Below are 22,733 nucleotides of genomic sequence, written 5' to 3' on the forward strand. Positions count from 1 at the left end.
ATATATATATATATATAATCTGAAGCTATGCTGATAGGGACCAGCAGGTGGTGGTTAAGGTGCGGGGACTCTCAGATGGCCAACTGCGGTTTGAGTCCTGGACCCAGCAGCCCCTCTCCCTCTCTCTCTTTTCCTCTCTGGTGAGTGCACATGCCCTGTAGCAAATTTAAAAAATACTAATGACAGTAAATGAAATGAAATAAATACTTCTTTAAAACAAATCGAAACTATGCCCATAGATGCAAGGCGTAAAGTGCCAAAGCATATTTTGGATCTACTTCTTTTTTTTTTTTTTTTGGAGAGATTTTCACTGTAGGGCGCGTGCGCTCGCCAGACAGACAGAGAGAGACATAGAGACAGAAAGCGAGAAATCATCCCCCAGGGGGGATGGTCACGCCGCAATCCCTTCTCCTCCATTCTCCTCTCGGGATCTTGGGCACGCACGCACACGTGCCCGGCGTGAGTTTTAAGCCACCGGGTCCGGGACACGAACCGCGGTCGACTACGTGGGAGTCCAGCGACATAGCCATTACGCTAACTGCTGGTTCCCTTTTGGATCTACTTCTGAGGGGCCGGTGCGGTGACCTACTCTTCCGAGCTTGCCACGGGCACTAGCCCACAGAATGGGAGGGGGCGTGATCTGGGTTTCTCAGCACGGATAAGCATTACAATTTCATTATGAATTTGTGAGATATTTCCACATGTCTGGACACTCCACAAAAGGTGGCGATCCCGTTTGGACTGAGCGCACTGGTATTCGCCGTCCTGGGAAGGCGGTAAGCTGGCAGGTCGCAAGTCGGCACGAGTCGACGGAATGGCTGGAGCTGGAGAGGGACCTCAGATTAATTCTGGCTCCATAATTTACGAGTATGGTGAGCTCGAACAAGGGTTTTGCTTTTCAGAGCTTTATATTCTTTATTGCCAAGATGGTAGCTTTGCCTTGGAGGCTCTCCAGGGTCCCCAGCCTTAAATTCCTTACATGAGTGTGTACATGGGTACTTCCAAAGGTTCACGGAGAATAGAAGTAAAGAATAACACTTTGGGAGTGCAAAAGAGTCTTTCTTTTTTTGTGTTTTTGTGTTTAGTTTGGCTATAGAGCATGTGCACTTGCCAGAGAGAGAGAGAGAGAGAGGGAAAGTGAGAAATCACTCATGGTGGGGGATGGCCACATCACAGTCCATTCTCCTCTAGGGATTTTGGGTGTGCACACACACACACACACATGTGTGCATAGTGGGTGTTTCAGGCTGCCAGGTCTGGGACTCAGAGTCAGCCATGTGGGCTTCAGCCACCTTAACTTTCACCACCAGGCTGGCCTGAGTTGTGGAAAGTTTTGAAACCTTAGGCACAAGTAGAAGGCTTAGTTTTGGAAGACAGGTCATTTCTTCTTGTGACAACCACCACACCACCTGGCTGGCCTCTGAAAAGTTTTGAATCATGCATTGTTTTTTCGTAACCTGCATTTACAATGAACTTTTCGAAGGGCCCTGTATGATAGCTGTCCCAGGGCTCTCCCCCCACCTGTTTTCTGGGAACTGTCTGCTCACCCCCAGCTCCATCTTGCTCAACAGCACAACTGTCCCTAGACATAGCTACTCGGGCCAGAGGTGGACCCCAAATCTAGCCGGCGCAAGCATCGTTTTCCAGGTATCCAGTGTTAGGCCTGAGGACCTGTTCGTCAGAATCTGCTTGTGACTCTGCTGTGACTGTGGCTTTGGGAACCGAGAGGTGGCTGCTGCTTGCCCAGTCCCAGCGTGGAGGGCCAGGCAGAGACAGGCAGAATGCACAGAGAGAGGAATGGAGCAATCTGTGAGGTAGAGCCGACCGAGAGGGCAGTGAGTTCCAGCGAACCCCAGTCTCTGGCTGAGCCCCGAGGGCATGAAGAGACGAGGGCGATAGGCAGGTGAACAGGGCAAGGGTGAAGGGCCCCTGCAGCAGGCTCAGAGGAGGGGCTCAGGGATGGGCTGCTCACCATCGGATCCAAGCTCTTGGCACCCCAGTTTGATGGGTCTCCTGCTGTGCTCTGTACAAGGCTGCCCTAGTTGGGTCTGTCTCAGCGACAGTGCCTCCCAGGTGCTGCTCAGAACCACACAGCTGATACGGGGTAGGTGCGCATGACCCAGAATGTGAAAACTCCACGAGACGTCACTCAGAACCAGTGACTCTAGGGTTCGTTACTGAGAGGAATGTACGTTCGTGGCAGCCGGGCCTCTGGATACAACTAGTGAAACTAACCAGAGCTAGTTGTTGTTTTGTTTTGTTTTGAGTTCTAATTATTTATTTTTTTCCAGGAGAGAGATGAGGTGCACCCCTAGTAGAGTCCTTGGGCTGCCCCCCACTTTTTCCTGTAAGAAGAGTGGGGCACAGGAAACTTGCTGTGTGCAGTAAGCCACCCAGTGGAAGCCATGGCTCAGCCAGAGTCCGGGGTTTGTTGGAACATCTCCGCAGGCTTTTGGACCCTGCAGAAGTCTCCTGCCTGACAGATGTCATTGCAAGCCCCTGTCTCCCCTCAGTCTCCTCCACGCTGCCCTGTCTCCTTGTCACGCACATCCTGACTTCATATTCCCTTTCCTGATCTCATTGAGAAAGGAGAAATCGGGTTAGAGTTGCCTAATCCCATTAGCCTCATTGCCCCTTAGCAACATGGGTCCTGGGAGGGGCGCGGCGCAGCAGAAGTGAAGACGCGGAGTCCCGGGCCCATCCTGAAGGAACCTCCTTCCTTACTTGTGCAATTGGAGCCCCACTACGTGATTCCTGGGGTACTCCCACCTCCACCCCAGGGTCTCAAATCTCCACTCCAATCTCTCCTGCCCTATGAACACAAACTCAGTGTTTAGGCCCACTGTCCCTTCTCGTGGCATGAAAGGGCTCTGTTAGGTATATTGTGAATGGTTTAAAGTTTTAACTAAAGTCTTTCTTAAAGAGGTTCCCGACAGTTGGAGAAAGGGAGTGGGAATGAGAGGACCCGGCTCTTTAGGACGGACAGACCTGGAGCTCCCAGGATACTCTTCGGGCTGGTGGTGTTTTCCGGATTCCTTTCCCTGTCTCCCTCTTTGATCAACAACATCTTTTCAAAGATCCCTGTAGAATCTGGGAACTGTCTGGGGTTCTGTTTGTTTCTGTTTGTGTTTTGCCTCAACTATGTGAAGTTTCTACTTGACCAGGATGCGTTTCTCTGACAGCCAGGACATGCTCTCCTTGTGCCTCCTGGATAGTTATCATCTTATCTTGCACGGCTTGTGAATTCTTGAAATATTTTCATTATTTTCTCCTTTGTTGCCACCATGAGCCTGCACCTTGTTCTGTGAAGGAGAGGCCTCGAACATAGGCAATGAGGCAGGACTCTGCAGCGGCCAGCAGTGGGACCCCAGGGAAGGTCAAGACACCAGAGGGCTTGTCTCGGGGTCTAAGTCATTGTCTTAATGAGAGCTCATGTAGCCACTTGGACCAAGCTTCTCCCTCCCTCTGAAGAGCAGCCACCACATGCCTGTCACACGCTCAGTTGCACGGTATGTTGGCCTCCCATGTGTGGCTGCCCTGTGGCGCTGGGGGACCAAAGGAGGGGATGGATGCCCACTGAACTGTCCAGCAGTCTGGCATTCTCTCATTACTAGCATTTACATCAGGGCAGATTTTAAATGATGTATACTTTTCTTTTTTATAATTGCCAGAAGGTGTCCAGGCTCATTAGAAAGAGCCAGAGAGGGACCAGCAGTTAGCGTAATGGCTATGTCGCTGGACTCCCATGTAGTCGACCGTGGTTCACGTCCTGGACCCGGTGGCTTAAAACTCACGCCACGCCGGGCGCGTATGCGTGCGTGCCCAAGATCCCAAGAGGAGAATGGAGGAGAAGGGATTGCGGTGTGGCCATCCCCACTGGGGGGTGATTTCTTGCTTTCTGTCTCTCTGTCTCTCTCTGTCTGTCTGGCGAGCACACGTGCCCTATAGCAAAAACCTCTCCAAAAAAAGAAAGAAAGAGTTAGAGAGAGAAGAGGGAGGAAATCACCTTCCAATGGAACGTAATCACACCACAATCTCTTCTCCATTTATCCATCCTGTTGTGACTGGTGCATGTTCTTTCTCTCTCTCTCTCTTGCTTTGTGTTTTTCAGGCTGCCAGGGTTGGGTTGAATGACAGCCCTGTGATACCCAGATCCAGGCCCCTTAACCACTATCTCTAGGGTTGGCTGATAATGGTTCTCAGACATTTGAACTAATAATTCTTAAAGATTTTAAATTAATAATTCTTTATAGAAGAGGGCTGAATGGCGTCTCTCTCTGCTAACTTTGACCTTTGTCCATCTCCTATGAGCTTCTCAATGGCTTTCCCCTTAGGGCTGAGCTCATTCCAGAGGAGAGATGGAAAACAATGTAATTCGCTAAGTGGAAAAGGGGAGATTTTCTTATGAATATCAGTTTGCAAAAACAAAATTAAAGATAATATAGCTGCATGCATGTCATGGATAATGACAACAATCTAGATAACGGCCAAGAAAAGGCAACTTTATTGCTTTCTTGCAAACAAGCCAAAAACAATAGTTCATCAAGTTTCCACTCAATTCATAATGGAGCATTTTATGATCTTCTAAGGAGAAGTTTGATGAAATGCAAGACTTGTGCTTTGGATAAAAATGCCAATTTTTGTTAAAATCTTTAAACCTTTTTGTCACACTTTCTTTCTACAGTTCAAACTGATTTCTGGGACTGAGGTCTCTACTAATTTGCTTCTTTTGTAACATAAAAGCCATAGCATTTGCACTTAAAATGACCATTGTTTTTGCACTGGGTGTTCTTGGCCAATTATTTCCTTCATAATTTTTACTACAGCTTTTGGAGACGGATTCTGAGTCTTGGCAGTTACTGAATCATCTTGTCCTTTGCAGCTACAGAGATGCCTCATGTTGGCAGAAAGGAGAGGGAAGTCTTTGTGCCGTTGAATACCAAATCTGGCCTCGGTTACAGTGCCAAAGGGATGTTTTGGGAATGACACTGGAACCAGCCAAAGAACAGCCCAAGGACCTTCTGATGTCGAAGAGAGAACTTCCGACTGAATCACTGGTGGTCAGGCAAACAGTTCAGTTAATTCTGAATGAACAGAAATCTCATTTACAGTGTTGGCTTAGGTAGCACTGAGCCAAAGGGAAGGCTGATACGGATAAAGCCCAAGCATTTGTCTGTTAATCCAATTGGCCCTTAGCAGAAGAACGAGGCCTAGGAAGATTGTCTTTTTCGATTTTCTTCAAATATGGGACTAGAGTCAGACAGAAGGGGACAACTAGATAGCTGAGCTCTCACAGCTAGAGAATCCTCACAAGGGCCCCTTTAACAAATGGCCTACCTCTGCTATCATCCCCTGTGAAGTTAATAGCCAGTACCTATGAGGAGGATCTTTCCAAGGCACAGGTGTAGTTACCACCCTGGGCACTGAAACGTTGGAGAGGATGCTGACTTAGGGTGACTCTTTAAAGCCGGTTCTGGGCTTCCCTTTGGAGAGGAAGCAAGAGAGATTCTGAAGCAGACAGGGTAGATAAAGGGAGTCCCCTTGGAACGGTGCCGTAAGTCCTCTGCCCCTGTGGCTCCTCCACAGGCCTGAGCCAGCTCCCCAGTGTTTGTGGCTCCTCTCCTCTGTGTCCTGATGGCGTGGATTTGGCAGTGACCTGGATGAGGTGGGCCTGAGTGTAGGAGAGTAGAGTAGGCCCCCGTCATATAGCCTGGATCCTCCCTGACTGGTGGTGGGGTTTAGGGAACAGGGTGCACGCTTATAGATAAAATAGTGCTCTCCCTCTAAGAACCAGTCTGGACCAGTGAGATCCAATATGGCTGCCATGATGACCTCTGAATGACCCGAGATCTCATCATACTGTCATTTACATGCTAAGTGACACACCTACTAGCACCTTGACAGTTTACCATCACCAGAAATACCTCTGGAATTAACCTTATAAAGAGAAAAAAGAGGCAGGTTTTGGAATTCTGAAAAATGCCCATCTTTTCTGGTAAAAGCCCTTAATATTGCTCCCTTCTATTACCCTTACCCCGCTCTCTTATTCCCATCTGCTATGTCTTAAACTCAGCTCAGGACAGGCAAGAAGTCAACTTGTAAGCTTGGCTCCGACTTTTCTATTCCTTGACTATTGAATAAAGTTTGTGCTGTGAGGCTGAGTTTCAGTTTGATAAGTCGGCTCTGTGACTCCAAAGGTGAAGGATCCAATCTTTGGGAATAAGTTTAAAATTGCAGCGGGAGGGTCCAGAGCCTGGTGACAGGGCTGCTGTTAGCATACTCTTATGGAGGAGCACAAAGCCAGTACCAAGTCCTCACTTCCACTTTCACTGCTTGAACGAGTTGCCTTGCTGCTGAGTAAACTCACACGTATCCTCACTCTTCCCAGAACAGAGAGCTGGGTCTAGTTCAGAAGGGTGTGAGGACAGGGAGCGGTAACAATGCCTGGGTGTGTGCATGTGTGCATGCATGTATGTGTGTGTGTGTATGTAAGGCCACAGAGCAAATCCACACTGTCATAGCTCACCTCTCAGAAAATGACCTCGTTTATCCTCTTGCCAATTAAACATGTGTAAGTGTGTGGACAAGATGTGAAAAACATGGAAAAAGGACACAGCTCACTCGATCCTCTGTTGCTGTTTCCTCTCTACGCCAGGGGACATGAAAGGAGAAAGGAGGTGAGGAGGCATGAAAGGAAAAAGCACCTGCCCTACAAAAGCCAAAGGCCAACCAGAGGGGCTGTGCAAGTTTAACCTCAGTGATGTTTGGAGTTTAGTGAGGAGAAATGCCAAACTCCTTCTATGGCATGTAAAATAATGATAGTATGTGCTATAAAACTCATGATAAGACCAGTCAGAGGTATGGTCCTTAAGGTGGCTGGATCCCCCAGGGCCGACTCTGTGGTTTGAGTCCCAGATCTGATGGCTTAAAAAACATGCTGGGCGCATGCGCAGGCATGTCCACATTCCTAAGAGGAAAACCAAGAAGTGATGGCAGCGTGGCCATTCCACACTGGGGGGTGATTTCTCACTTTTCCTCTCTCTTTCTGTCTCTCTGCCTCTCTCCAGTGAGCACATGTGCCCTATAGCAAAAAAAGAAAAACAAAAAAAACCCCAACTCATTATAACCATTAATATGAATAACTAGTGATTTTAAATTTGAATTAAATAGTTATGCCTGGTACATTTGTGCTCTTTGGGTGTTTGAGCATAATTACTTGAGGATTAAACCAAGAGTCATCTTTCAGTCCCAGAAATAAATAGCACGCTTGCTTACAAAGCCAAAATGGGAATGGAGAAATGAGAATTCTTAGAGAACATGTCTGTTATATGAGTGAATTAATAATAATAAAAAAAGGTATTTCATGTTTTAAATACAAAGGAAAGGAAATGGTTGAAAGTTTTAACAAAAAGATGAGCATAACAGATGATTTGAAGAAATATGTTTTTTTGTTTCTATAGTTTCTAAGATTAGAGAAGAAATTTATTAAAGGAACAATTCTTTTATTATTATTTGGTAATCTATTTGACTTGACAAAGCCTAATGATATACTACCTTTCTTGGAATAATAAGAGTAATCTAAGACTCATTGAAACAAGATCTCAAATACCAATTACCTACATATTAAATCAAGACTAACCCACTATGGCATCCTGACTTTGTAAAAGACAAATTTTTAGTAGTTTTCTTTGTACCTAGAAGTAGAATTTATCATTGAAGTTAAGCACACCAGTAGCAATTTGCTTTGTGATGACGATTACCTGGATTTGGTGGTGTTGAATACATTGAGACCTCAGGATCAGCTGACTATATATACTACATTTTTTAAGAAAGAAAGCAAATCCTTTCAATTAATTTTTTTTTTTAACAGTGAAAATGTGTTTCCAGTGATGTAAGTCAGGCCCTGAAGGCTGATTTTAAAGTACTTTCATTAAGGATTTCATATTGGCATCCAAGTTCAGGCTACTTTCAGCTGAAAGTACTATTGAGATGCTAGGGCAATATCGAGCCAGGTGAACTAAACAGCCAACTCACAAACAATATTCTGAAGGCTTCACAAAAATATAACCATCAAAAAGGAACAGTGACATACAATGTGGGACAGACACAGGAGGTATTTTCAAAGGCCCAGCTGCCTTTGGACCCAACACCACCAAAAGACTAGCAGGGTTCTGATGTCCAGGCCTGCCAGGAAGTCGGTGGCTCACTCAGCCCTCAGAGACTTTAAAAAGCCAACAAAAATTCAAACTGTCAAACTGTTCCATAACATGAAAAAGAATCCAATCCACGCAGGCTTGTAATTTCCATGAATTAGCTTCGTAGGCCAGCATGGTGTCTCACAACCTTGGGGAGCAATGCGTCACACAAATGAGATGGGGGCCCTGGCCCAGAGCCGTTTTAAGGAGAATTACAGGTTCTCCGCTCTTCCTCACACATGGAGCTCAGATCTTTCCTGTCTGGCTGGACCCACAAAGAGGAAACTGAACATTTACCCAAAATATTGTTGTAGAGCAGTGGCATGAAGGCCTCTCTAAGAGACAGATCTTGCTGCAAAGCCCAGCAAGGTGGTGGGGGCGGGGGCAGCGAATCTCCTCACAGGACAGGCAGTGCCCGGACCCTGAAGCAGTGGGCTACATTTGCAAATCACGTTTTCAAAGGCGCAGGGGGATACAATTAGGGAGATCAATGTATGGAAAAGACACCTGAGGCTACTGAACTGGGAATGCAAAAGTGTGCTGAGGATTCAAGAACAGATCAGACATGGTGGTTAGATAACAGTGAAATGTGACCTTTTTTTTAAAAAAATTTATTTTTTTCCCCTTTTTAATACCATTTCTTAGCCAGAATCCCCTGGCTCCCATCAAGAAGTCACCCTCTTGGCCTCCCACTTCTTTCCCTTCACTTCCTTCCTCCATAAGAGTCACTCCCACCTCCACTCCTTTGCAAACCCTGCTGGCCCCACCTGCTCTGCCTGTCCCACCTGTCTGTCCAGACTCCAACAGCCAGCACTGCTCACCACACACTCACCACGTGCAGGGGGCTCTGCGGGACATGCAGAGAATCTGAGGGTCTCTAAGACCCAGGCACTTTCTTCAAAGCTTTTAACATTTCCTTAAACATGATCAAATAAAATGTATAGAAGATAACTAAAAAGAGAGAACTAAGAAGAAATACAATCACCAAACATGTGGGAGCGATGCAGACATTCAAAGGAGAGAGAGCATCATTCCTGGCAGCCAATGGGACTCCGCGGAGGTGGGATTCCAGAGGCCCCGGCAGGTGGAGTTGGATGGATGCGGGTGTGGGCGTCTCAGGTGGCCGGTCCACGGGAGGGTAGTAGAGAAGTGGGAAAGGATGAGCTCTGACAGGCACCCCCCACTGTGACTGCAGAGAGAAAGACATCAAGGGGCAACTGTTGAATTTGGAGCCTGGGTAGTATTGAAAGCAGAGACAGCCTGACAGAAAACGGAAAGCGTAGTTTGAGTGTTCGTCTGAGCTTGGAGGCCGAGTTGGAGGAGGGGCAAAGACAAATGCTCCACCTGGACAAGCCCAGTGCAGGTGCAGAGCTCGGTGGCAGGAACAGGGGCCTGACACCAGGAACTCGGGAGAAGGCGAGGCTGAGATGCAGACTCAGAGCACGGCACCCATGGCAGAGTAGAAGGCATTTCATTTCTCTTTTTAATATTTCACAGGGTGTGTGTGCGCACCAGAAGGAGAGGGAGAGAGAGAAGACAAGAAAGCACCCCTGGTGGGGTGGCCATATCGCAATCCCTTCTCCTCCGTTCTCCTCTTGGAATTTTGGGCACGCATGCACACACGCCTGGTGTGTTTCTTGAACTGGGTCAGGACTTGGGCTGTGCTGTTGGGTGTGTGGAATCCAGCCGCCTTCTCCACCAGGCCAGTGACAGGTGAGGTTTTAAGGAGAGGGCCGGAATCTTGTCAGGTGAGATCAAAGTGCCCCTGGATACCTGCCTTTGCACAGGGAAAGGGAAAGGAGCTTGTGGAAAGAGAAAAGCGTCCGCTCAGAGCAAACCCCAGCTTTAGGCTGAGCGGGAGTAAATATGAAAAGGAGGCCAGGGGAGTGAAACAACCCAGAAGTCCTAGAGGACAAGAAGGAGCAGGACATCTGTGTCTAATTCCCAAAGGTACCTTTCAGTGAGTCAGTGCTTCCTGAGCGAATGGGAGGGAGGCAGGCCCTTCCCCACATCATGACTCAGCAGAGTGCGGTCTGGGAGGAGCAACATGAAGAAGGCTTTGGGGTCAGAGTCCAGGTGCAAAGTTCAGTGTGGATGCTTCCTAGTTGCTTGATCTTGGGCATCACTTCTCTCTCAGGACCAGCTCCTGGCCTCTAAAATGGGCTTATCAGCGCACTGATACTTTTTTTTCCTTCTCTTTTTGGAGAGGTTTTCGCTATAGGGTGCGTGCGCTCGCCAGAAAGACAGAGAGAGATAGAAAGACAGAAAGCGAGAAATCACCCCCTGGGGGGATGGCCACACCACAATCCCTTCTCCTCCATTCTCCTCTCGGGATCTTAGGCATGCGCGCACACACGCCCAGCGTGGCGTGAGTTTTAAGCCACTGGGGTCCAGGACTTGAAACGTGGTTGACTACATGGGAGTCCAGCAACATAGCCATTATGCTAACTGCTGGTCCCAGCACACTGATATTCTTCAGGCAAGGAGGGAGTGAATGCAAGAGTCCGGCCTACTGTCTGGCATGCTGGTGTTACAAAGATTGTATCGAAGCTTTAGGAGTGAGAGCGAGAACTGAAGTTGCTTTGTGCCCTGGGGGCCTGCAGTCCAGTGGTTGAGGTGAACACACCCAGGACTTAATATCAGGCAGCATCAGTGCCCCCTGGGAGTAGAAATGACTCGAGAAGGAAGCAAGAAAGAAGAGGGGAGCCCGCAGAATGGCAGACCAGGCCCAGGCACCATAGTTGGGTCAGCCCTTCCCTCCTTCCCTGTGACCGGGCAGGCAGACTGCAAGAGGTCCTCGATACCCACCCTCTAATTCGCATATCGTGCATGATGCTTTTTTTTTTTAAGCTAGGCACATGGCTTCTCTGCTAAAGATTATAATTCCCAGACCCCCCGGTGATGTGAGGAGGTGACAGTTCTGACCTATGGGACAGGGGAAAAAGGTTTATGAGCAAGTCCTGGGTCATGTTCTTAAAAGGAAAGAACATGCTTTCTGGTCGCCCTCTATCTTTCGCTTTCCTGATGACTGGAATCCAGATATGATGGCTGGCATGGATTCATCTATCCTGGGCTATGCAGAAGTTGTAGACCGAGGGTAACTTCAGGAACTGCCTGAATCTGTTTCTGTACGGGGCTTCTAACCACACGAGAGAAATAAACTTCCCTATTGTTCAAGCCTCTGACATCTTGATTCCTTCTCTTAGTATAACTGTGCTTATATCGTAATTAATACTACTCTTGGCACATTTATAAACAGGAATAAAATATTTACTTCATAGAGGACTGAGCCCTCTCAAATGCACTAGAAAGCACCATATCTGGTATCGAACAGATCATAAACACTTAATCTGAGTACCTAAACATTCTGATCAGATTACACTGCTGATGGACAGAATTGCAAAGCTATTTTTTTTTTTTGGGGGGGGGGAGTAGCAGAAGCTACATTGCAGATAGATGTTGAAGGATTTAACCTTATTCTTCACATAGTGGCTCCCCACGGCTAAGAACATGTAGGCATTGAGAATATGCCATGCATTTTGATACAAATGGAAATTCAATATTTATTGAGCCTCTATTTGATGCCAAGCATTGAGAAAACACAGTTAAATAAAGCAAGGTCTTTGTACTAGAGTTTCTTGGTCAATGCAATCATTATATACTTAAAAGCTTGGACATTAGTCCCAGCCTGTCTGCTTTTGAATCCTAGCCTCACTATTTACTAGTTAGTGACCAAACTATTTCACCTCTTTTCAATTCTGTTTCATTCTCTGAAATAATAACACTTACTTCATAGGGTACTTATAACGTGTAAGTGAGCCAATACCTGCAAAGTGGGTAAGACAGTGCCTGATATTAAGTGTTTATGTTAGCTATTGCTACACAGTAAATCACCATGAACTTGCTAACTTATAGCAACAAGCATTTATTTAGCTCACAGTTCTTCAGGCTGGGCAGTTGAGGCTGGGCTCAGCTGTGTGATTCATCTGCAGTCAGCTCCAAGTAGGCTAGGTGGCTTTGCTTCTGGGGTTAGTGCCTTCTACAGTCATTGGCTAAGGGATGACAGTGGCCACTGAGCCGTTTCTCTCTTATGCTTCCATAGGCTATTCAAGCCTGTATTCATGGGGAAGGCAGGATTCTCAGAGACAGAAAGTGGAAAAGCTCTCAAGGCAGAGAACTGGCAAAGTATTATTTCCACTGTCTACCATTGGTCAAAGCAAGTAGCAAGGTCAGCCAAAGCCGATAGGTAAAGAGAACTAGCCTCTATTTCCTTTCTTCTTTTCTTTCTTTTTTTTTTTTTTCCTTTTCTCTTCTTTTTTTTGGGGGGGGAGGGGCAGAAGGCATGTGCACATATCAGACAGAGACAGAGAGGAGGAGAAAGTACCCAACAATGGAATGTGGCCACACCACATTTCCTTTGGCTCCATGTCTCCATCTCATCAGGAGTTGAGGCACAAGCACATGTGTCCAGTGTGTTTTTCAAGCCACCAGGGCTGGGATTTGAACCTCACTTGGCCCTGTGGGATCCCACTCTCTGTACACTATGTTTAACTGCCACATTATGGGGCTGACCTCAGCCTCTGTTTCTCGGTGAGAGGAGGAGCAAAATCACACCGATCACTATCAAAAGTATGGATGCAGGATAAAACTGGGCTATTAGTGCAATCGGCTTGCCACAGTCTGTCCTCTAGTTTTAATTGCTCACATCCCTCTGACATGTAACCATACTTCCACCCTCCTGAGTACCTCACTCATCGAATCACAGCACGAAACTCAAGACCAGTTCTGGCTCTGCGAATGTGGTATCTCTTGATCTGGGGACTTGCAGAATATAGACATGAGTTACTTGCCCAAGAGATCTAGCATATAATGTGGATGAGATGAGCAGTAAAATACTCCTATTGAAAAAGAGGAAGAATGGTAACTGGTTCGTAGCAATTCTGAAATCTCAGTGGATAAATGTTGCCAGGTCCCCAACCTCTAAGGGTGAGATGCGTTCCTTTATTAGACTTTGATTCTAGTTCTTCAGAATAGTTCCCTGGCCCATTTTTCTTCTAAGGTTTCATTCTAGCTTCTGGTTCCCTGTTCTGCCTTCTGAAAAGTTTTTCTTTTACCACTCTTCTTGGTCTAAAGAAATTGCCCAGTTTTTTTTTTATTATTTAATTTAATTTAATTTAAAGTTCTTTAATGATATATCTATCTATCTACCTATCTATCTAGATATCTTAACAAATTGAATGAATTTTAATTTGATAATAAACTTCAAGCAATTTACTTCAAAGAAAAAAAATAGCTCAGGTTGGCAAATGAATGACTTTCTTAACCTACTTCTGCCTGTAGAAAGCTCCCCTTAGCAATTTTGCACAATTCCAGTCCCTTTCAGTCCTGCTGTCGTCACTTTTGCTCATACTACTTTCTGAAAAATGTAGTGGGTTTCTTACTAAACTGCTTATTTTATCTACTTCACTGGACAGAAGCCAACATTGTACTTGCTTTCTGGACTTGGCTTTCTAGATTTACTAACTGCTAGTTAGGGATTAGGCTTTTATGAGAGGTTTCTATGACATTAATTTTAAAGAAGTCTTTGGTGCATTCGAAATGGTCTACCTTAACTATTTCAGGGGTGTTGATTGACAAGAGGCTGTAAAGCATGCCTTCAGTCTGTTTTATCCTGGGAATCTTTTGTTGGCTGAAATACCTGGACATGAGTAGCTATTACAGTTTCCAGGTCAGCGAGTCATTATGCTTAAGGTTCTTTATCTCCTATCTTTCTGATGTTCCTTGTTGTGTGCAACTAGAATCCACCAGCTAGCATGTTCCACTTCTGCCTGCAGATCTTCTTCACCAAATCCAACCCTTAGTTATGTATCTTTTTGTCACCTTATATTTATGTCTAGATAAATATCTTTTATCTTGCTGCAGGTGAGTTATTTTTAAATAGCAGCATTATTGAGAAATTATTCACATAATATAAAATTCACCACTTAAATGACATAACTCAATGGTTGTACAATCATCCCTACTATCTAATTCGGGAACATATCATCACAAAGAAACTCCGAATCCATTAGTAGTCACTTCCTATTACTCCCTCCCTCCAGCCTCTGGCAAACATTAATCCATTTTCTTATCTCTGTGGGTTGGCCAGCTCTGATCACTTCATATTAACCAAGTTTTGCAGTAGTAACCTGTTGTGACTGGCTTTTTTCACTTAGCATAGTGTGCAGGGGGAATCATTTTGCAAGTACGTTTGCTGCTAAATAACACAGTTTGCCATTTTTCTAGCTTTGAGAACAACGTCCTCACCATTTTTCCAGCCTTTGCTTAACGGTGTGCCTACCACTCTTCCATCCTCCACCTTCTGGCTGGTTCTAAAGTCAGTGCTGCACATTCTCAATTCTGTTTATATCAGCATTCCACTTCTGGTACCAATTTCCACATCATTATTTATTATCCAAACAATGTTGTATGAAAAAACAACCACACTTCAGCAGCGTGCGATAATAGTCATTAAGGTTTCTTCACGCATCTACCGGTCTGTTGGGTGGTCCTTCTGTTGGCAACCGGCTCATTTATGTAACTGATGTCAACTTCGCATCATAGAGTTCTCTCAGCGTCTACTGGGTGTCACTTGCTATCAGCCTATCTGGCACAGCCTCACTGAGGCAACCAGGATCTCCCTCATGGGATCTTTGTTTTCCAGTAGGCCAGCCCGGCTCATTTGGAGTGACTGAGCACAGTCCCGAGACAGAAGTGCATAAGCCATTTTAGACCTAGGCTCAGAACTGAAGCAGTGACACTTTTGCCACACTCTGTTTTCCAAAGCAAATCACAAGGCCAGATCCAGATGGATGGGGAAAGAGACCCTCCTCAGGATGAGAAGAGCTGCAAATTCTCATTGTAAAGGGAAGCGGTTAATTGGAGCCATCTTTGCAGTTAATTATGACTGTTCTAATTACCGATCCTGTGTAACTCCGACCCATTCAATCAGACCGCTGGCATTCTATAGTTTTCTCCAACTCAATTCAGCAAACTTTTATTAAGTGTCTACTTTTCAGTAAGCAATAGGTGTGTCCCGAAGGAGATAAACAGCAAAGGACATATGACCTGTCCTCAAGGAGTTTAAAGTCTAAGAAGGGAATAGATCTGTTAAACCACAAGTACAAAGTAATGTTATAAATTGAACTGTATGTTTGAGACTGAAAATGAAGTCATCCTTTGCATTAGGGCTTTCAAGGAAAGTTTCATTAAAAAATGATAATATCTAAGTTGAGTCTTTGCAGGGGACTTGGAGGTTTCCCAGAACTGAAGAGGGTAGGATGGATCAATCAAAAAGGAGAGAGAATATGGACAGAGTTATGGAAGCATAAATGCTTAAGGTGTGAGTAGGATTTTAATACTTCAGAGTTCTTGAAGCACCGGGGCTTGTAGGGAGAAAGCAGGAGATAAAACTGGAAGTGGGTAAAACACCCATTAGGCTTCTCCAAAGAAGTGGAGCTGATATACGTATGTGTGGGTAAGCGTGTCAGTTATACACCAGTTACGTGTGTGTGTGTGTGTGTGATATCTATTTACCTACATATATCTTTCTATCAATGGATTTATTATAAGAACTCAGTTCACCTGATTATGGAGGCTAAGAAGTTCCATAATCAGTTGTCTGCAAGCTGGAGGCCCAAAATGCTAGTGACACACTTTTCAAATCTGAAAACCCAAGAACCAGGAGAGCTGGCAAGTTCATGCCAAGAGCGAGACTAATAACCCACCTCAAAACAGAGAGAGAGCGATTTCCTCCTTTCCCCGCCTTTTGTTTTTGGACCTCCAGTGGATTGAGCGAGGTCCCAGGTCCATGGGGAGAGCCATCTGCCTTACTCGATCTACTGACTCAGATGTTACTGTAATCCAGAAACGCCCTCACAGACACACCCAGGATATTTAACCAAATGGCTGGGCACCCCGTGGTCCAGTCAAACTGACACATAAATTAACCATCATACCAGATAACATATAGTCACATGGAGGGACTTCTCTGTCTCCGGTGCGAGGATCTGTTATCTACCCGAGGTAACTGGAAGCCTGGGAAGCAGATGAAAGGCATTTTCAAGTTTGCTTATAATAGTAGGTGAGTAACCTATGGCATTTTTTATCATGAACTAGAAGGAAGAAGAGAACATAGACACAGAGACTAGTCAAGAGGCTATTGGAGTAGTTTATCTAGTAACTGGTGATGACCTGTGCCAAGTTGGTGGAGGTGGGAACAGGGAAAAGATAAGATTTGAGAAATGAATGGAAAGTAGAGCCAACCAGTGGTGTGATGGTTAGGGTGTCTGGATCCCACATGACTGGCCATGTTGTTCAAGTCTCAGACTCAGCGACTTAAAAAACTTGCTGGGTGTATGTACATGTGTGCCCAAAATCCTAGGAGGAAAGTCGAAGAGAAGGGATTGTGGTGTTCCCACCCCCAGTGCTTTCTTCTTCTTCTTCTTTTTTTTTTTCTCTCTCTGTCTCTTTATAGTCAGCAGACACCATATATGGCAAGTTTTTTATAAAAAGGATGATGTTTTGCTTATAATAGTAGGTGAGTAACCTATGGCATTTTTTATCATGAACTAGAAGGAAGAAGAGAACACAGACACAGAGACTAGTCAAGAGGCTATTGGAGTAGTTTATCTAGTAACTGGTGATGACCTATGCCAAGTTGGTGGAGGTGGGAACAGGGAAAAGATAAGATTTGAGAAATGAATGGAAAGTAGAGCCAACCAGTGGTGTGATGGTTAGGGTGTCTGGATCCCACATGGCTGGCCATGTTGTTCAAGTCTCAGACTCAGTGACTTAAAAAACTTGCTGGGTGTATGTACATGTGTGCCCAAAATCCTAGGAGGAAAGTCGAAGAGAAGGGATTGTGGTGTTCCCACCCCCAGTGCTTTCTTCTTCTTCTTTTTTTTTTCTCTCTCTGTCTCTTTACAGTCAGCAGACACCATATATGGCAAGTTTTTTTATAAAAAGGATGATGTACCAGTCTCTTATCCATTACCCTAGTACTTCGAGTTATGGTTAAACCTGTTATATATCTCTAGGGTGACTATTGCATGGAAGAGCAAATTTATCAATTAGAACTTCACACTATCAATCAATACTACAAGTGTTATTGTAACATTGCAAGTTTTTTCTTAAACTTTTTTTATTTTTTAAAAATTATTTTATTTAACTCTATTTTAATTTGATCAGAGAGGGACAGAGTGAGAGAGAGAGAGAAAGAAAGGAAAAGTGAGAAAAGAAGCCGCTAGGTCTGGGACTCGAACCACAGTTGGACAAGTGGGAGTCCAGTGCCCTTAACCACCACCTACTAGCCCCAAACATTCTTAAAACTTATTTTATTTAGCTTTATTTATTTATTTTATTTGACCAGAGAGGGACAGAGCGAGAGAGAAGAAAGTGAGAAAGCAAGCTACCAGGTCTGGTACTCGAACGATGGTCTACCATGTGGGAGTCTAGATCCCATAATCACCTTGCCACCTGCTGGTCCCCTAAACTTTTTTATTTTTAAGTAACAGCAGAGTTGCAGGTAATTGTAAGAAATAAGACCAAGCAATGCTTCATACCTCTCATCCAGTTCCCCATCATGTTAATATCTCCCACAACTTCACCATAAAATCACAACCAAGAAATTGGTATTGAAATATTTAGTCCAACTTCACCAGTTTCACATGGACTTAATTATGTTTGCATATATTAGTTATGTGCAATGTTACCCTATGTGTACATTTGTGTGACCACTGCCGTGGCTGAGGGACAGAAAAATTCTACCGTGGGGCCAGCAAGTGGCATGGTGGTTAAGGAGCTCAACTCCCATGTGGTTGGCTAACTGTGGTTCGAGTCCCAGAACTGGCAGCTTGAAATTCATGCCAGGTGCATGTGTGTACATGCCCAGAATCCCAGGAAGAGAATAGAGGAGAAGGGATTGTGGCATGGCCATCCCACTTGGGGGGTGGTTTCTTGCTTTCTTTTGCTCTCTCTCTCTCTTTTTCAGGCTAGTTCACACTCTTTGTAACAAGAAGTCTCTCAAAAAAGAAAAAAAATTTCTATCACAAGGACACACCAGGCTACCTTTTGTAATCATAGCGACTCCTCTCCCCTTCCAATCCTGAGCCTCTAGCAACTATTAATATGTCTCATTTTCATAACCTGGTTATTTTGGGAATGCCTTATAAATGAAATCATGCAGTCTATAACCTTTTGATATTATCTTCCCTCATTTGAACAACTCCCCTGAGATCCATCCGCGTTGCCGTGTTATCAGTAGTTGAGAGTTCTTTTTCACTGCCATGTGGTAACGCACGGTATTGATGGCCCACACATGTGCACTGAAGGACAGCTGGGCTGTTTCCAGGTCTTAGTCGTTAGGGACAAAGCCGCAGCAACCATTGTGCACAGGTTTTTGTGTGAAAATAAGTTTTAATTTCTCCAGAAGAAGTGTCCAGGAGCACAACTGCCGGGTCTTATGATAAACATGTACTTAGCTTAAGAAACCCCCCTTTCCTTTACTGAGTGGACATGCCATTTTATATTCTCTACCAGCGATGCAGGAGTAACCCTGAATCAGTATTTGATATTTTTTAGGTTAGCCATTTTAATCGATGTGCAGTGATACCTAATGTGTCTTTGTTGTTCTTTTCTTCTTTTTTGCCAGTGGGTACACGTGTTTGCCAGAGAGACAGAAAGAAGGAGAGGGGGAAAGCACTCCCCCAATAGGGAGTGGTCGGGCTGCAATCCCTTCTCTTCCATCGTTTTCTTCTTCCCACATTTTGGGTACACGTGCACACATGTCCAGCATGTTTTTCAAGCCACTGGGTCTGAGATTCAAACTGCACAGTTGGTCACCTGGGATCTGAGTCTCTTACCCACCAGGCCTTGGCACTGGCACCTCTAATGTGCTTTTCATTTGCATTTCTCTAATGGTTAAAGATGTGGAATATCTTAAGTGCTTATTTGTCACCTGCATATTTTGTTTGTGTTTTTTTACCCATTATTTAGTTTCATTGTTAGCTTTTAGCAGTCTTTTTACCCCTAGCCTACCTGCTTATAAAGTAGTCTAAATCTTACCTGATGTTTTAGTCCATATTTTAAAAGTTACTTTGATTCATGATAGAACACATGTGTACACACATAAGAATGAAAGAGCAAGGGTGAGTGAGTGAGAGGGAGGGGAGCACCCGCCACAGGGTCTGGCCTCACCACAGTCCTCCCCTCCAGGCCTGCAGCCCGTCAGAGCCTGGGCACTCACACACATGCGTGATGTGTTTCAGGAGGACAGACTGGGGTACAAGCGTGGTCACCATGTGGGATCCAGCTTCTTTGGAGTAGTGCACTAGCACCGTGCCGGAGCCGGCCCTCATCTTCCATGTGTGCTAAACAAACTCGTCCTTGAAAAGTTCCACTGAAGAGAATGTCACCGTCCAGCGCGTTCTATTTAGATAGCGTACTCGCGCTGCGCAGGCCGCCACCTTCCATCGTGAAAGCAGATGCAGTGGGTCCTGCCCGCCGGCCCTTTCCACAAGGCCGCTGGTCGTGTCCTCGTCTCTTCCCGTGGGAGCAGGTACTACAGAGCAGTTACCCGCTTTCGTTGATACTGCTATACCTGCGCTGAAGCAAATCCATTTGGTTTTAAGCTCATCTAAAGCTTATGTGTCCATTTCTGAGCATTTTGAGGGCACAGCAGGTCGGGACCGACGGAGTGTCGTCAGACAGCTGTCTGTGTTCAATTTGTCAGTGGAAAAAAATCTCCCCCAGAAAAAGCAACTGTGGGCTCCTGATAATCTTTACCTCTGGCATACTCTCTTAATCACTTCCCAGATTTCCTCTTTGCATTTTTAATCCAACGAGTTCAAGAGACAGACCTCGATTTTATCTCTGTTCATACATTTTAACTGCTGAATCATTATTTATACACATTTCCTTTTTCTTTTTTAAAATTTATTTTATACATTTAATCACTGTACATCATCACATCTTATAAAATAAATGTTCCCGACATATTTATACAAATTTCTAACTAACACTACAACCAAGCCTTAATAATTTGCTAATTTAGGGGAGTAGGGAGAATTCCTGAGATTCTGGGACCAGCAGGTGGCATGGTGGTTAAGGTGCTGGACACTCCCACATGGCCAACCATGGTTCAAGTCCCGGACCTGGTGGCTTGCTTTCTCACCTTCCCTCTCTCTCTCTCTCTCTCTGTGTCTGTCTCTGGTGAAATTAAAAAATAAAGGAATGAATAAATAAATTAATAACTATAAAAAAAATAATTCCTGAGATTCTTCTTAGAAATTATGAGAGAAAATCTTCTCCCTTTTTCCACACTAACTTGAAGGAAAATCCTTTTGTACAGATCTTCTCCACAGCATAGGATATTACCAAAAGAAATGTGTAAAGCTTTGTCATTTATTTTTTTGTAACAAACATAATCAAATAAATATGCATCAAAAAGTTAGTGACAATTCTTGTGGAAGAATAAACTCATATTTTTAAATGCAATCAGGAAAAAGCACCCCACAGAGCAACACATTAAGTGGCTGGCAATAAATACTCAATTCAGAAATCGGCTTGCGTCAAGAAGAGATGATTGAAGAGAGCTGACATGCCCTGAAATATGGACTAGCCCAGAGAATATGTGAAGAAGGGAATCAAAGCAATAAATAAATAATCGTTTATATTATTTCCTTTTTTTTGGTAAAAGATTAATTGATTAAAGGGGAGACAGGGTTAAGTAATTCAGACACTCAACATCCATCAGACCAAATTCTTGCTTGTGAGGTGCAAAGCGGTCTGAAGAGCTCAGAGGGTGGTTCTGGTAAATCATTTCTGGTTGAGGAAGCTTCAGGGTTGCAGGATCTATGGGGCACTTGCTCATTGGAGATGCCGCCCTCAGCTGGACTCAAGCACCCAGAGCAGGTTGGCATTCTGGGGCCCAGTGTGGAACGCTGATCAGCACCTGTTGGAGGGGTGTGGGACAAGCTCTCTTGGTGGCATAATATGACTGATATCCAGTAAAGAGAAAGTAAGCAAAGGCACAGACACAGTGCTAGAGAGTCGGGGAGCATTTGTCTGCACACTCAGCATTATCGATAGTCTAGCTCCATGCCACCTACCACAATATAGGAAGAAAATGTCTGTACTCTCAACGAGTTCAGAAACTGACATGGGGGAGGGATAAATGACTATCATTACAGGAGGACGTGCATCAGCATTATGGTAGTACAGGGCGGTGTTCAAGGTCAGAGATCTGATCTCTCCCAGTGGTGATGTTGGAGAGATATGGGTAAAGGAAGGGCCTAAATAGTAATTTCTGAGATGGGTCTTGGGGGTGAAGGAGGAATTTGCTTGGCAGATGTGGGAAAGAAATGGATTGTGGCAAGTGGGTGGAAGTGTGAGAGCACAGTGGCATTTTGTAGAGCTGCTAGTAGTCAGCCGTGGTGGCTGAGATGGGTCTTGGGGGTGAAGGAGGAATTTGCTTGGCAGATGTGGGAAAGAAATGGATTGTGGCAAGTGGGTGGAAGTGTGAGAGCAGTGGCACTTTGTAGAGCTGCTCATAGTCAGCCGTGGTGGGAGCATAGCGGGTGCGTGTAAGAGGGAAAGGACAGCGAAGATGGGCAGTTACTGATGGCGTGATGCAGGGCGATGATGTCAGAAGTGCGGAACAAGGGTAAGAGTGCTGCTGGATGCTGAGACCGGTGACTTGTTCTCTGAGAAAGTGAAATCGGGAGTCACTGATCGTTTCAAACATTGTTACAAAGAATGTGTGTGTGTGTGTGTGTATTTTTTAACCCATCAAATTGTTCCTCTATTGCCTTGCCTGTTTTCCAGCAGAGATGCAGAAGAGACCATCCTTTCAATGACAGCTGACAGAGGTTATTACCTGGCATGTCACCTCCCGGTGTCCATTGCCGCACACCTGGTCGCAGTGGCGAGGTGAAGAGGGTGGTGGAGTATATGAGTGCTGATATCTTGTTGTCCCCATTCATAAGTGCCATGGATCTCTTAAATGAATCCTGTCCCCATCCATATGGCTTATTTCTCCACTAGGGGTGGGATCGAGTTTAAGATTGGAAAACAATGAAGGCGCTTTCAACCATGACACGTGAGCTTTGACTGAAGAACCGGGGGACAGACGGAGTCCCATAGATGGCACTGATGTTTCTAAACTTGAAGGCTTCTGTATGCAAGAGGTGAGATGAGACTTTTTCTCTGCAGTCATAAAGTATAGATCGTCCAATTGAGTGAAGCTCTAGGAACAGTTAACTTGGTTGAGTTTCACAGTAGAAATTATGTTGCCTATTTTTGGTGGTACTAGGATCTTAATCCCTCAACAACCCTGTAAGGTGCATGTTTCTATCCTGACTGTGCACATGCAGTGGGGAGATCCCTCTGGTGTGTTCAGGATTCAAACCTTTGTTTCAGACTCTCTTTTAATTGCATCAAGGTTGTCCTGAAACGAACTGTTCTATGATGTGTTTTCCCACTGAATGGAGGTGAAATGGA

This window comes from Tupaia chinensis, unplaced genomic scaffold, assembly GCF_000334495.1.
Source record: "Tupaia chinensis unplaced genomic scaffold, TupChi_1.0 Scaffold000578_2, whole genome shotgun sequence".
Classification (NCBI taxonomy): domain Eukaryota; kingdom Metazoa; phylum Chordata; class Mammalia; order Scandentia; family Tupaiidae; genus Tupaia; species Tupaia belangeri.